The sequence below is a fragment of the Schistocerca americana genome, chromosome 6 (genome assembly GCF_021461395.2).
Source record: "Schistocerca americana isolate TAMUIC-IGC-003095 chromosome 6, iqSchAmer2.1, whole genome shotgun sequence".
Classification (NCBI taxonomy): domain Eukaryota; kingdom Metazoa; phylum Arthropoda; class Insecta; order Orthoptera; family Acrididae; genus Schistocerca; species Schistocerca americana.
Window position 1 is genome coordinate 105508052 of NC_060124.1, and position 17196 is coordinate 105525247.

Consider the following 17196-nt stretch of genomic DNA (forward strand, 5'->3'; position numbering starts at 1 on the left):
CCCCCTTCTCCATACACCCCACCATACATGGCGGGGCTTGCCGTCACCGATAGTAATGTCAGGTGTTAATGTGCCTAACAGAAAACCGTATCAAACGAAAGCTGTTACGCGCGTGCACTAGTAGGTAAACACATGCGTCACACGGAAGAGCGACCGCGTAGCACGTCTTAACACTTCCGCTTCTGCAAGCGAACTGCCCCATAGAAGTTCACACAAATTTCCAAATTTTCTCTGACATTGTCTTTAATGGATGCGCATAGGTCTTTCCACGGGGAGTTGCTGCTTTGTTTGGGCTCAACCATTGCTTACTTTTCCTTACGTTAGCATAAAGGCATAATTTCTTAACACCAGTAACGATACTGAATAAGAATGATCCGTGTTGTTCGCGAATCAATTGATGTCGAGTAAGCATAGAAGCACATATGGCCATCAGCTGATCTTTTGGTTTTTACTTGGAACGTGCGGTACCAGTACACACGATTTTTTAACCTTCCCCATAGAGTGCAAATGTGACACAATGGTGGAATGATCTCGGTTCACCACATTTGCCAGTTGTCGAATCACTGTCTAGCCACTTTTTATGTTGTATTCTTTTGAATTTGTATTTCACTGAAGCGTTGTTGTGTTAGTTTCAATGAGACTATCACTCATTAGCGTATATTATTGGCCAATATCTTTTACCATTCTTAAATGTAAGTTGTATTGTATCATAAAGCGATTGTGTCAACTGCAGAGTTAATTATACAATTAACAATTTCGTTTGTAGCAACCCTACTGCTATTAGACTAACAGATGAATTCTGTCATTTGAGATTTATGCTCGTCTTTGCCTTGCAACTAGCTCGATACTGACATGCTATGTAGCTAAAATGATTCTCAGTAGAAATTACGACGTGCCTGTCGTATTGAAACAAAGGAGTAATGAGTAAAATCAAAATCTGATGTCAGATTGATTGCAAAGTCAGAGATGGAGATAGAGGCTTAGGTTGTGGATGGAAAAGATTCTTTACAAGACAACCCGCCTTACATGTGCTTTAATATATTTAGAGAAACTATGGAGAACCTCAATTCATAGGAGCAGACTTTCAATTGAACCCCAATGGCCTCAATGGAAATAACTTGCCTTTATCAGTATACCCAATTGTTAGGTCCTGACTGAAAGATAGCGTTCGTTATATTACTTAGATGAGTGAACGATCAATCCGTCACGCCACACACTATGCTGGGAAAATCTTGACAATCACGCAATACAAAAATTTGTTTCCAACTTCGTATTACAGTCAGTCCATCTTCTGTATTCTGCAATAACACGAGTGAAGGTAACATTCTAAAGAAGGTAGGCTATGCAGCTCGTGTACAATAACAATTTTTTTTAATTTTTCCCCCAATCAGCAAGTAAATTCTTACCATACCTAACTAATGCCAATAAAAAAGTTGTATTGCACTGAAAATTGAATTTCTTCTGGGAAGCATTGAAATTGTTTGACTTTGTACAGAGTGGCGTAGACAAACGGGAAATTTGAAGTAAGGTAGGCGGCAGATATGGGCGGTAAGGCGTCAGACAGCGTAGCTGCGACGGAGAATTAGTTACCACGCTGCAGTGGAGCGATGCAGAGTGAGCAGTCGTCATGCGAGCCTTTTACCGACATGGTGACAGTTCGACAACTACACTCATCGAAAAAAGTTTTCCATCGCCCCACTTCCCAGAACTCCTGAAGACAGACGTTGACTGTGGATATTGTATCACAGGCACAGTTCCTTTGACTGTTCAGATATGCCACTAAATCTGCCCAAAGATGTAAACAACCATGCATGAGCAGCGCCTATTAGACGGAGGGGGTCCGACAGCTGATGAGTTCCAGTCGTTCCACCAGGAAGGAGGTACACGGCTAGCGTTGTTAGTAGTTCGACCATGCCTAGACGGTCAATACCACGGTTCGATCACGTTCGCATTGTTACTACTTTGTGCCGGGGAGGTCTCTCAAAAGGGAAGTGTCCAGGCGTCTCGGAGTGAAACAGTAATGTTGTTCGGACATGGAGGAGATACAGAGAGACAGGAGCTGTCTATGACATGCCTCGCTGAGGCCGCCCAAGGCCTACTACTGCTGTGGATGACCGCTCCCATACGGATTTTGGCTCGGAGGAACCCTGACAGCAACGCCACCATGTTGAACAATGCTTTTCGTGCAGCCACAGGACGTCGTGTTACGACTCAAACTGTGCGCAATAGGCTTCGTGATGCGCAACTTCACACTCTATGTCCATGGCGAGGTGGATCACAACCACGACACCATGCATTGCGGTTCAAATGGGCGCAACAACATGCCGAATGGATCGCTCAGGACTGGCATCACGTTCTCTTCACCGATGAGTGTCGCATATGCCTTCAAACACACAATCGTCGGTGACGTGTTTGGAGGCAACGCGGTCTGGCTAAACGCTGTCCAGCGAATGGAGATAGCTGGAGATTCCCAGCTGTTTTGGGGTGGCATTATGTGAGGCTGGCGAACGCTGCTGATGGTCACGGAAGGCGCCGTAACGGCTTTACGATACGAGAATGCCATCCTCCGACCGATAGTGCAACCATATCGGCTACATATTTTCGAGGCATTCGTCTTCATGGACGACAATTCGCTCCCCCATCGTGCACATCTTGTGAATGACTTCCTTCAAGATAACGCCATGGCTCGACTAGAGTGGCCAGCATGTTCTCCAGACATGAACCCTATCGAACATGCCTGGGATGGATTGAAAAGGGCTGGAGGACGTACCTTACCAACCACTCTGAGGGATCCACGCCGAATCACCGTTGAGCAGTGGGACAGTCTGGACCAACAGTGCCTTGGTGAACCTGTGGACAATATGCCACGACGAATACAGGCATGCATCAGTGCAAGAGGACGTTCTACTTGGTATTAGAGGTACCGGTGTGTACAGGAATCTGGACCACCACTTCTGAGGGTCTCGCTATATGGTTGTACAACATGCAATGTGTGATTTTCATGAGAAATGAAAAGAGCGGAAATGATGTTTATGTTGATCTCTATTCCTGTTATCGGTAGAGCTTCCGGAACTCTCGGAACCGAGGTGATGCAAAACTTTTTTTTTTTTTTGTGCATACATGCCAAGAGTTTCTATGCATCTATTAGATCCCATTTGTAATGAAACTGGGCAATACCTCACCCTTATTTCAGTTGTCAACATGACCTTACGAGACAATACACTACAACGGTATTGCATGTGCGATATATTGCTTACTGCTTGTTACATTTATACAGCGTGCAGGAAAAATGCAGCACTTGAAGGTCGGCATGCGATTTCTCATCCAGGTTCAAAACAAAAGTTCGTCTAGCAAAAGCAAGTCGGCTTAATTTTGCGAACACATGTATGAAAACGAGGAGCTATAATACTGTCACATTCTGCAGTACGTGAATCATCCCACACTACCGTGCTAATAGTTGTAGCTCACTGAATAGTGAATAGCACATAGACACACTTCCACCATAGAACTTTGGTTAGAATTCTTGCCAGGTTCCTTTTTTATTTCTTAGACTTCCGTTACCTAGTACTCGCTGTCTATAAGCAGGACTCCTTTCCGTCACACGATAATAGTCTATCACACGACAGTGGGAACTATTAAAGGGCCTGCATGTGTCTGCTAACCAAGCAGTGCACAACGGTAACTGGTCCTGTCAAGTTCACGCAGGGCGGCTTCCCGATGGAGTACACAAATAATGAATACGTCGACATGCTTTTGGTGTTGGGCACATCCGATAACCAAGCTCGTGAGCCTGCTCGTGTATATGCTGCACGGTACTCACAAAGGCGCCATCCTGATAAGAATGTTTTCCGTCGCCTGGAGCAACGGTGGCAGCGTAGACAAAACATTTGTGAAAAGTCGGTAAGGGAATCACTTGCACTTACACCTGATAGTAAAGGAGTTCAGCGGCCAACCAAGATCCAGCTTCAGATTGCACCACGAGGCGGAAACGGCAAATACTTAACCGTCACGCTAGACGGGAAGCATAGGTGGAAGCGAAACGCGAGTGGTTAGCTGATGAACTGCACCTACGTAAACATAAGCTTGGCTTGGAAGTATAATCCACCAAAACACACGCAACAAGATTTGCCCCGGTAAGGCGCATAAGCTTGCGGGTTCCTCATAATTAAAAAAGCGACTTGGCGGTTTAGTACCCAAAGTACTAGACAAGAAAAACGTTTTGGACGTCACTATACAAGACAATGACCATAAAAGAAACTTACAAAGCCCTAATACTTTAAAGAGCACAATAAAATTATATTCTATGACAATCACCAAATAGAAGTGTAACGCCGGAAATGCATATCCTCCTATTTCCATCTATTGTACTATTATTTTTTTTCCTTGTTTTGTTACCTCAAGATATGACATTTCTGTCTCTTTATATATTGTAATTGTTTTACTGTTTGTATATATATATATATTTGTGCACTCATGTCGATGTATAATTGGTTTGTTTCGTAAATATTATTTGTATTTTTACGCTGGGTCTTGCCTAGGGAAAACTGCTATCGAACGATTACATCGATGGGTCGTGTGAAGAATCAAAGTGTGTAGGATCTTTGGTAGGGTTAACTCTGCCGCGTGGAGCGCGGGCAGAGGGGGTGTGGCTGGAGTAGCGAGTGGAGCAGGTGTGTTGTGTGACGCTCCCGCGAGTTGCCGCACTTTCGGGGTTTGGCAGCATGTAATTGCGCTCGACTCGCGATGATAGTTTCTGACACGGTGTCGCGGACGGGAAGCATTAGCTGGCGCACATCAAGAGCCCGTTTCGCCTGGTGACCGCGTCGAGAAGAAGGCGCGCCAACATCCAGCTTCTGCAACAGCGACGGCCGACAATGAGTGACTGTCGCCACCACCTCGATCGACGGCTTCAAACCTTCAATCAACCAACAAGGAAGACTAAAAGCACGTAAAGTTTCAGAACTGTATGGCAGACCTCAGCTTTTCAAATTGTTCCATTTGCCTCGCAAAATTACAGCAACTTAGCATGAACCTTTGTTGCTCATTGTCCCAATTGCATTGCCAAGCAGGGTCCCTTCCTTTTCCGAAATGAACCCGAGTGTCGTTGAAATTCAAACGCCAGCATAATTCCATTTCACTGCTTTAATTTCAAAGTTCAATTTAAATAACAATAGTTAGATTACACAAGCACAAATTAAGAGTGCGAGTTTTGTTACCGTATTTTAGCTTACCTGTGACTGCAGCTCAGCTTGGTACGTACTAAATTTTACTATTGTTAATTGTTCAGAATCGTTTAATTCAAGTTCAAAGTTAAATCTCTTCTTTCTAAATTGCGTAGATTCAAGTAGCTTTAGAAATGATTGTTGAGGTAGTCCAAGACTAACTGTATTTCGATGTGCTTCAGAAAGAAAGCTCACTATTAACTCCAGTCACTAAATTAACTTTCGATTTTCCGGTTTCATTAATTCTTTTGCTAAATTAAGTGTAGCGAAATTTATTACTTCTGACAAACTTTCAGTTTTCACACTACACGCTTCTAGTGCTAATTATATGTGTAATAACCTTTCTTTTTCAGTTATTATAGTAATTGTCCATAGGACTGGCGACCGTAATTTCCCCCAAATCTCAAATATCTAATTACCGCTAGTTGATTGTTAACGTAACGGCCGCACATTTACTTTCTTTATTAACTTTATCCCTATTTCAAAATTAATTTCCACCAGTTTCACTTGCATTTTTCCTTTCATTTAGATGTAACCCTTTCCTCCCTCTTTACCGACAGGTTAACTTCGGTGACGATTGCTTTTCCAAAATTCCCATTAGGTACACGCGGTTTCATTTTTCACTGTCATTAAGGTCGATAAGTGAGGGGGAGGTTACAGAAGCTATTATGTTTTGATACGAGCGACGCGCCTGTGCGATGGCAAACAGTGGAAAAACTTCGAGCCGCGATCCTGAAACCGCCTGGTCAGACACAGCAGCAGGGGACAACAATAACAGGAGGCTGAACCGAGTCCAATATAGAAGCAGCAGGACACAAATACGTGCAGGAAGCGAACCAGTCACAATTATACCGCTCAGATCGGAGAGGAAGATTAAACTAAACGAGTACCACGTGGTCTCGGCACCGAAACAACGACCCAAAAGTAGCTCAACAAGCGAACAAAGCCGTAGAGCTCGACGAGATAGGTCATGCCACACCATTCAGGCCACCATACGAGAAAAAAGACACCTCATCCGAACGGTATTGCAGGACAGGAATGCGTCCTCCTCGGCTCTGGCGCAACAGGGGAACAATGTGAAACATCATCACTATCAGCGGTGAAAGTCCGTCACCTTTAATTAAGACATGGACTACGTGCCTCATCTCCGCCTACCTTTGACGAATGTCCAGAAACATGCTAGACGGCAACGGTGTATGGAAGGAAGTCATTTGAGACAGGAATGGAATCAGATATTGTTTTCGGGGCGAATCGAGGTTCTGTCTGTTTGAAAATGATGGCCGTATTTTGCTCCTCCGCTGTCAGGGAGAGCGGAATCACAGTGCCTGCACTAGCACAAATCATACAGCACCAGCTCGAGACGTTATGGTGTGTGGTACTGTTGGGTTCAACCACAAATTGGAGCTGGTGCATGTCCAGGGCGCTGTGGCCGGTTTGACTTACGTGAATGACATCCTACGACTCGTAGCCGTACCCTTTCTGCATGACATCCCAGACGCCATTTTTCAGCAAGACAATGTACGGCCACATGTTGCTTAAACGAACATGTACCTTCGCGGAGTTACAGGTTGTCAGCCCTCTGCCCTCGCCCACCAGACCACCAGACTTGGCGCCAATAGAAAATGTGTGGGATATGGTGAAACGACGATTGCAGCACTGTGACCTAATGCCAACCAACACAGATGAACTTTGCAACCAGGTGAACGCAGCGTGGAGAGCTGTACCACAGGACGCCATTCGCACCTTATACGCGTCGATGCCATCCTCAAGGGACAAGTTATCAGGGCCCATTGTGGACCTTGTGCATACAAGACAACAGGACACATGCTGAACTGACGTGACGGAAATGCTAATTGTTTCTTCAGAACATTCTAATGTACCTGTCCTGTAAATATGAATTTCATATCTCTAGCCTTTCAAGGTGTTATGCTATTTTCTGAACATGAGTGTAGCATGTGACACTTCATTAAATAAGGTGTGTGGAATTAATCGGTACCCTGAAACTTGTATTACTAACAGGTATCGCCCATTAGACAGCTGTGCCAACAACGGCTGTGAAGACGGCTGGAGAAATAGCAGTTAAGTAGGAGTATTCCCTTATCATAACGATGATTTTAGTATAATTTCTAACCTTTACTACAGCCCTGTTGGCAATGCCGTTTAAGCGCTGAGTCCCCAGCCGCCGCTTGTGCGGCTAAGCTGCCAGTTCATGACATGGAAGTAGCTGAACAGCAACGACCAGACACCTCCGGGAAGTCGCTGCTGACCATCGCAAGTTGGGCCCGACCGCGGCTGACAAATACGGCCATTGACCGTAGGCAGGCGTTGCCGCTCATCCTGTCGGTGGCGTCGTGTTGAATCGAAGAATTGGCCCCTCGGACGTCTTGCTGTGTGTGGGCAGGTCACCGCTAGTCTCCTTCTACACCATATGCGGTAATAACAAGGGAAGAGTCTGACCTGTGAGTCACCGAGTTTGATCGAGTTCTTTAAGGACGTTTTATAATGAAATTAAAAAGCCACGACTTGTTCCGGCTTGTTGCTAGACACTTAGAAATCGACGTCAAAGTTGGTGATGGAAAAGCGTAGTTTCCCTGCCATATGTCGAAAGATCGTCTGGAAACAAACATTTTTTATTAATATAATATGCGGTCCAACGTTAATAATTATCGAGCTATTAACGCTTTTTTGCTTTCATGCTGTAGCTTGGGTACTCGTCATTCAGTGTGTTTAGCAGAAAGAGGTCGGGAGTCGAGTGGTCAAGGCATTAGACTATCAGACTGCAGCTGCTCCGTGTTCTATTCTTGGGCGTTTTATTTTCGATATTTTTTCGGTGTGTATGATAATAGCTGATAATGGAAATACCTTTCTATCCACTCTTCTTTTGAAGTAAAGTGTCTGGAGGTGTGATCAACAGCCAAAATCAAATAAGTATATTTAATGCATTGACAGTTATTTTCATTGCGACACATGACTTGCTAACGTTGGGAAGTGTGATTAATAATCAAATAAGTCTGTATAATGTATCGCCAGTTATTGTCATCGTGACACATGGCGCACTAGGTGGGACTTTCGTAATTGGTTATGCACAATCGACCAGCACAATGAAAGTGATATTACCGAAATGTACCTCTCTTTTTCCGACAGATAAAACATTTCATCGCACAATTTAAAAATCATACAATATCACAGCAGACCAGAAGGTTACCAGATTGGGCGGATGTTATCAAAATTCATACGTTGATCCACAAGCAGTTGTCCAGGATTGTCTCTTTTGTGACGTGATTTAATACGCTTGGATCGCTTCCAAACCGCTATCTTACAGATATTTTTCTAGCAACGTGAGTCAGATATGTTTTCCACGAACAATGCACCGGAAAACATGTCAATGCGACGAAATTTCGTTCGTGTGTTCCGCTTGGTGCGAGAAATAGTTGTATTTTGCCTGTTTCTATATTACGTTTGACTCCACTGTTTGCGTGAACTGTCACGAATAGACGATCAGTTAGTAATACGCAGTAATATATCTTAGGTGTATTTTTGTGCTACTATCACGATAAAAATAGCTGTCATTACATTATATGTACTTACACTATTGGCTATTAAAATTGCTATACCACGAAGATGACGTGCTACAGACGCGAAATTTAACGGACAGGAAGAAGATGCTGTGATATGCAAATGATTAGCTTTTCAGAGCATTCACACAAGGTTGGCGCCGGTGGCGACACCTACAACGTGCTGACATGAGGAAAGTTTCCAACCGACTTCTCATACACAAACAGCAGTTGACCGGCGTTGCCTGGTGAAACGTTGTTGTGATGCCTCGTGTAAGGAGGAGAAATGCGTACCATCACGTTTCTGACTTTGATAAAGGTCGGATTGTAGCCTATCGCAATTGCGGTTTATCGCATAGCGACAATGCTGATCGCGTTGGTCGAGATCCAATGACTGTTAGCAGAATACGGAATCGGTGGGTTCAGGAGGGTAATACGGAACGCCGTGCTTTATCCCAACGGCCTCGTATCACTAGCAGTCGAGATGACATGCATCTTATCCACATGGCTGTAACGGATCGTGCAGCCACGTCTCGATCCCTGAGTCAAGAGAAGGGGACGTTGGCAAGAAAATAACCATCTGCACGAACAGTTCGACGACGTTTGCAGCAGCATGGACTATCAGCTCGGAGACCATGGCTGCGATTACCCTTGACGCTGAATCATAGACAGGAGCGCCTGCGACGGTGTACTCAACGACGAACCTGGATGCACGAATGGCGAAACGTCATTTTTTCGGATGAATCCAGGTTCTGTTTACAGCATCATGATGGTCGCATCCGTGTTTGGCGACATCGAGGTGAACGCACATTGGAAGCGTGTATTCGTCATCGCCATACTGGGGTATCACCCGACGTGATGGTATAGGGTGCCATTGATTACACGTGTCGGTCACCTCTTGTTCGCATTGATGGCACTTTGAACAGTGGACCTTACATTTCAGATGTGTTACGACCCGTGGCTCTACCCTTCATTCGATCCCTGCGAAACCCTATATTTAAGCAGGATAAAGCATGACCGAATGTTGCAGGTCCTGTACGGGTCTTTCTAGATACAGAAAATGTTCGACTGCTGACCTGGCCAGCACAATCTCTAGATCTCTCACCAACTGAAAACGTCTGGTCAATGGTGGCCGAGCAACTGGCTCGTCACAATACGCCAGTCACTACTCTTGATGAACTGTGGTATCGTGTTGAAGCTGCACGGGCAGCTGTACCTGTACACGCCATCCAAGCTCTGTTTGACTCAATGCCCAGGCGGATCAAGGCCGTTATTACGACCAGAGGTGCTTGTTCTGGGTACTGATTTCTCAGGATCTATGCACCCAAATTGCGTGAAAAGTAATCACATATCACTTTTAGTATAATATATACCCGTTTATCATCTGGATTTCTTCTTGGTGTAGCAATTTTAATGGTCAGTTGTGTGCTTAAACCTAACTAACCTAAATACATCACACACTTCCACGCCCGAGGTAGGATTCGAACCTGCGACCGTATCAGCAGCGCTGTTTCGGACTGAAGCGCGTAGAACCGTTTGGCCACAGCGGCCGGCTTCATTTTTGGTTAACACATATTAAATACCTGTTAGTTAAAACTTAACGGCTTAGAGGCCGTGGTGGATCTGTAAAACCTCTTCCTCCTGACGTTTCATTGCCAACTTCGGGCAACATCTACCGAGGTGAGTCAACGACTGGCTGCCGGGCCGTGGAGGTCCCGTATATATAGAGCGCATAGAGGGCACCAGCGTACGACACTTGGGGTCGAGTGTAAGTCCATCTCTGACTAACGTCATTATTCTCGATTGAAGGTAATCGATTGTCACTTCGTTGGTGGAAAGTCGACCGCCATATCTGATCTGACTTTAAGCATTCCTCTTTTCTATTAAAATTATTGTGTTGTTTCTGAATCTCTATAGTTTCTCTATACATGCGTGCAAAATAAAGCGATGTTCCGGCTAGCACGCTCTTCTCACTAAATTTTATTTCATGATCACCGTCTTTAATAACATGTTCCGCTACAGCTGTTTTGTCGGTATGTCCCAGTCGACACTTCTTTTCGTTGTTGCAATATAAACCTTCCCACAGCTACACGGACGTTTATACACCCCAGAATCTGCTAAGGGGTGTCGAGCGACTTTCGCGGATCTTAACCACTCACTGATCTTCCTGGTGTATCTAAAGATTGTTTCAGCTTGAAACTTTCCCAGTATTGTCCGTAATATTGCGAATAATTGGAAGAAAAACTTTTCCAACTGACAATTGTTGTTGCTGAATGCTATCAGATACTTTTCTTCTGGGATCGAGTTCTCGTTGTCAGCGTATCCATTTTTCTTAAAAGCCGTTCGTAAACAATTTAGTTCATCTTGCAAATACACTGGCTCACAGATCTTATTAGCTCTGTCCACCAATGTTTTAATGACAACTCTCTTCTGCCTGGGATGATGGTTCGAATACTTATGGAGGTAACGGTCAGTGTGTGTATCTTTTGTATACACTTTATGCCCTAAACTTCCGTCTGCCCGTTTAATTACTGAATCCAAAAAATTAAATTGTCCATTACTCTCTTTCTCCGTACCAAATTGTATCTTTGGATTAATACCATTTAGGTACACCAAGAAACCATACAATTCCTCTTCACCGTGATTTCATACCGCAAAAGTGTCATCCACATACCGATACCACTTCAAAGGGCTTTTACTGGCAGACTGCAGCGCATGCTGCTCAAAAAATTCCATGAATAGATTATCAGCAGTTGGACTTAGAGGGCTGCCCATGGCCACTCCTTCGGGTTGTTCGTAAAGCTCATTACCATACTGGAAATAAGTCGTGGAGAGGCAATTTTCAAACAGAGCTACTATGTCAGTGGGAAACATATAAGCTATGTATGAAAGAACTTCGTCAACAGGAACCATGGTAAACAAGGATGCCACATCAAAACTGACAAGAATATTACTTGGACTGACAGTAATCTTCAATTCTTTGGATACAGCTCATAGACTTTTATTGTGATAATCAGTTTTATCAATATTCTAGTCAACTCTTGTGAAGGAGATCCAATAGCATTCAACATCGGTCTCAATGGGACATTAGGCTTATGTATCTTCGGTAGCCCATATAATCTAGGAGGGTAAGCTTCCGTTTTGCATAGATGGTTTTTTTTCCTGTAGGAATGGAAGACTTTTTTTATTAATCGATTGGAAGCTCCTAACACTTTCGTTGTAGGAACCTTTTGAAGTTTTTTATAAGTGTTAGAATCCAAGAGGTCACTGACCTTCACTCTTCATCACAACGGTAGCGCTGCCTTTATCAGAAGTAAGTACAATAATATCCCTGTCCGCATTAATCTCCCGTAACGCTTTCCTTTCTCCTTGAGACAAATTGCTGCTAGGTGGCTTACCCTTGCATGGTATCCTGGCTATTTCAAAAGTGGTTCAAATGGCTCTAAGCACTATAGGACTTAACATCTGAGGTCATCAGTCCCCTAGACTTAGAACTACTTAAACCTTACTAACCTAAGGACATCACACAGATCCATGCCCGAGCCAGGATTCGAACACGCGACCGCAACAGCAGCGCGGTTCCGAAGTGAAGCGCCTAGTACCGCTCGGCCACAGTGGCCGGCTCTGGCTGTTTCCATCCTGATTTCATCAGCAGAATGTGGTGATAACTGACGAATCCCCGAGTCTATATTAGCTCTGTGGGAGCCATGGTGGAGTAATATTGTTCAGGTCTATGAACCTGACCCCAAATGCTGTGACCTAATGTATGGATTGAGTCAGTGGAAATACTTCAAAAATGCTGTTTTGGAAATCTTTCTGAAGTCATATGGTCAGTTTGGTGGTTTTTCTCAGGTTATCTAGCCCCCATCCCCCACCAAAACTCCCCCAAAACCTATTAGGTCAATCTCAATAAAAGCTAGACTCAGTAATTATAAGTTCACAGAAGGAAACCAGAAGTGAAGTCTTGACTCATTTGATGAAAACTGGTACACATGAGTGAAATGATGTGTCTGTAAGAAAACAGTGAATTTAAAAAAATCATATGTTGTATTGGAAAGTGTATGTTCCGTCACATCAGAACCAACTTTTAGTTTGCCAAATTTTGGGTATAGAAGCGAAGAACCTATAGTCAGAAGCAGTGGATCAATTTAAGATCGATTGCCTACTACCTCTTTTTCAGTGTGTAGAGTGATAGATTCACACAACTTAACGTAGTGTTCTGCGTGTTTTGTTTCTTGACATGTCTCTTCACGTAGGGGAACACATTTTTTATACACGTTATCATTTAGTAATCTGTCCATTCACAGAACTTTTGATGCAAGCTGTATTGCGTAATTAATCTAAGATAGTGTACGATACGATAACGTTTTACGTTCTTTTATAATATTTTGTTGCTGTGGTACCGAGGACTCAAAACCATAATTTGGCGAACAGAATCCAGCAGGTTTTACTGGGCAGCGTATACGGAGCAGTCAAGTAAGTAAAATCGGCCTTGCCTCAAGACTCCGAGTGCACCCAATACGCATCTGATAGGGTCGGTAGGTATGATTATTTCTAATTTAGTTGAATTTTTTTTGTAATTCCCTTGTAACAAATTCTTTCCAATCTGTCATAATGTGATGCTCGTACGCGTTATTACGAAAGGACTTCAAAAAGTAAATTACACATAATTCAAAATGTAAGTTACACGTAATTACGGCAAGCGAAGTGACTCTTATTGAATGTAACATTGTCACCATAATCTCCGTAAACAAGATGTGTGTGTTTTATCCTGTAAGCGAAATTTAGCTGATTCATTTTAGTGCTCATGTGGATAACTTCATACTTTTCCTTATTTACAGTCAGTTGCTACTTTTTGCACCGTACAGATTTCTTGTCTAAATCGTTTTTCGATTATCATCTGATAACTTTATAAGACGATAAATAACAGCATCGTTTGAAAACAATCTGAGGTCTGATCAACTGTCTCCTGAATCGTTTATGTAAATCAGGAACAGAAGAGGTTCTACAACACTTCCTTTGCGAAGGCCAAATGTTACTTCTGTTTTACTCGATGAATTTCCGTCAGTTACTACGAACTATGACTTTCTGACAGGAAATCATAAAACTAGTCGCACAAGTGAGATGATACTACATAGAGATGCAGTTTGATTAGAAGTCGCTTGTGAGGAACTGTGTCACAAGCCGTCTGGAAATCTAAACATATAGAGTGAATCTGACATCTCCTGTCAATAGCACTCATTACTTCGTGAGAATAAAGAACTAGTTTTGTCTGACAAGAACAGTTTTTTCTGAGTCCTTGGTGATTGTTTGTCAACAAATAGCTCTCTTCGAGGTTCTAGGCGCTACAGTCTGGAACCGCGCGACTGCTACGGTCGCAGGTTCGAATCCTGCCTCGGGCATGGATGTGTGTGATGTCCTTAGGTTAGTTAGGTTTAAGTAGTTCTAAGTTCTAGGGGACTGATGACCTCGGAAGTTAAGTCCCATAGTGCTCAGAGCCAAATTTCCGATACGGTGCCTCTTGAAACGCCAAACACTTCTCCTCCCTTGGTTTCAGAAGCTCCTATCACACGAGCACCAACAAATTCACTTAGGTCTGACGTAATGCACTCACAACAACACGAAACGCTGCTCTGGCCACAACTGACGCAACCCATTGAGAACACCGCACAGGTGCCATTAGTGATCAAATACAACAGCAAAAGCCTTAGGCTTTGCTACCATCTGCATTAACATTGAGGCAAGCATTTGTTGTGGTGTTTCCATATTTTCGTTCAGTCCCGTACTTTGTGCGATTTGCAGATCAGAGCATGTACGAGACAGTTCAATAAGTGATGCAACACTTTTTTTCTGAAAGGAGGTTTGTTTTATTAGGATTCCAATACACCAAAATATTCCCCACTCTTTTGGCTACTAAACCTTATTTTTCAACATGATCACCTTTCAGTGTGACGGCATTACGCCACCTCATTTGGAGGGCCTGTGTTTCTCGATGGTACCACTCTACAGGTCTACGTAGGAGGCAATGTCATGCTGCACCGTCCGCGTGCTGTTTCCTGCGGAGTGCGTCGTTCATTAGACCACACAGAAGGAAGACGGGAGGTGCGAGATCAGGGCTGAAGGGTGGATGAGGAAGAAGAGTCCAATGAAGTTCTGTGAGCTTCTCTCGGGTGCTCAGACTTGTGTAAGGCCTTGGTTTGTTATGGAGAAGTTCATTTGCATTTTTGTGATGATGAACATGCTGAAGTTATTTCTTCAATTGCCTGAGGGGAGCACATGATCGAGGATATCAAACAGAACAACCCCTTCACAGTCCAATAAGACCTTCGCCATGACTTTACCCGCTGAGAGTGCGGTTTCGAACTTTTTATTCGGAGATGTGTGCGGCCGGCCAGCCAGCGGGCGGGAGATCGGACAACGACTCAATGTGCTTTTTATTTATTTATTTATTTATGCATTTATTTGACCTGGAAAGATAAGGGCCTTCAGGCCCTATCTTACACCTAACCAGGCATACTCAGATTGAACGAATTTCGGTTTTTACAGAACATTATGGACATACCACGTGTTATACGGTATAAATGTTAAAGAAAAAAATAGAGATCATAACAGTAGTACAAGGATAATTATAACAATCAAAAATAATTATAACAATTAATAATAATAATAATAATAATAGTAATGACTATATATATGAAAGTAAACATATTTTTCTTTTATGAATGTCAGTCCTACTGCTAGTTGGGAATTTTCACGTTCTGTTTTTGCAGCTTGGGAGTTATTTACATCGAGCAGAGACATAAGGCGATAGAATGGGGTGAAAGAGATATAGAAGAGGTAGACGGTTAGAGGAAGAGAAATAGAATGGTAAAATTCGAAGCTATGATGGAGAAGAGAAAGAAAGAGATGAGAGGGGCACAACAGTGGTGGCTATACCGTCCCTAATATGTAAGTTTTGAGTTCCCTCTTGAATGTTGAGTGGTTCTGAATAAGACGCAGATCACAGGGGAGCGCGTTCCATAGTCGTATGGCTGAGATGGAGAATGACACGGAGAAATATTTTGTGTTATGTAAAGGTACAGCCAAGATGGTAGGCGTATCCGATCTGGTATTGCGGTTGTGGAATGATGATAGGTGTTTAATGTGAGAAGATAAGTATTGGGGGCACTAGTGACCAAGAAATCGATGAAGTAAGCACATCGTGTGGAGATCGCGTACCTCATGTGGGCGTATCCAACCTAGCTGGGAGTATGAAGGACTGGTATGATCATACAACCGTATATTGCACACGTATGTAACGCAAGCATTCATCACTAGCTCTAGGCATCTCGAATTTTCACTATTTGTGCCGTGTTGAACTACATCATAATAGTAAAGATTAGGCAAGACTAACGTTTGGACTAATTTTTTTTGTTTAACATGGGTTGGAAATATTTTTCTAAATTTTTGGATTGCATGTTGGGAGGAGAGCGATTTCCGGCAAGCTGCGACTGTTTGTTCTTCCCAGTTTAGGTGTTCATCCAAGATTATTCCAAGGTCTTTTACTGTTTTTTGGTATGGTAGTTGGGTACCATTGAGGAGTATTTGAGGGACTGTTCCGCGAAAGTTCCTGCTGATTAACTTTGGATGAGATATAAGAATGACCTGGGATTTCTTGGGGTTTAGTTTCAGACCTAGGTTCTGTGCCCATCGAGAAACAGAGCAAAACTCTGTGTTCATACTTCTGCTTTTGTTGACTGTCAGGTCTCCTTAGGCGTTATACAGGCGCGTTTGAAAGTCTGAGATGCTATGGTTTCCCGTCAAAAGAAACTCAGTCACAGCTCTCTGCCTGGAACTCATCTCCGTTTTGAAACCTACGCATAGCGCCGTAGTTCTTCAACCGAAATTATTGAATACCCATCATGGTGAACTCCGTGCCAATTTGACTTAAGTTGCGTGTAGACTTCACGGTGTTGCAGTTTTATTGCGCAGTATGGTACAAAAAGCGTTGCGTGGGGGAACAAAGATATTCAGCCATAAGCTGCCAGGGCAGCGAAATGAATTTCCGCAATGAATTTCGGCAGAGGATGACACCTTTACAACTGTTCACCGGGCCGGCCAGCGCCAAAACGAGCAGCCGTCCGTTCTGGCGGTCTGATTTGATGGAAGCTTTGATGGGCGGGACACGTGCTGAAGCGGTGCCCGCTCGTCCATCACTATTAGGTGGATTCCCGCAATTCACGGCCGCCGGCTCGCGCGCTTCACCCTTCCAATATCTGTCAGCGCCACTTTGTGGCAGCTCTCATTCACCGGCCGTCGCATCGTTAAGCCCCGGATACGGTTATATTCGGACACGAGTTTTCAGCGAGCCTTCAAACAGTCCTGAATTCTCAGTCACGAGGGCACCACACGGCAATCAAATTTTTTTGTAATTTTTATAT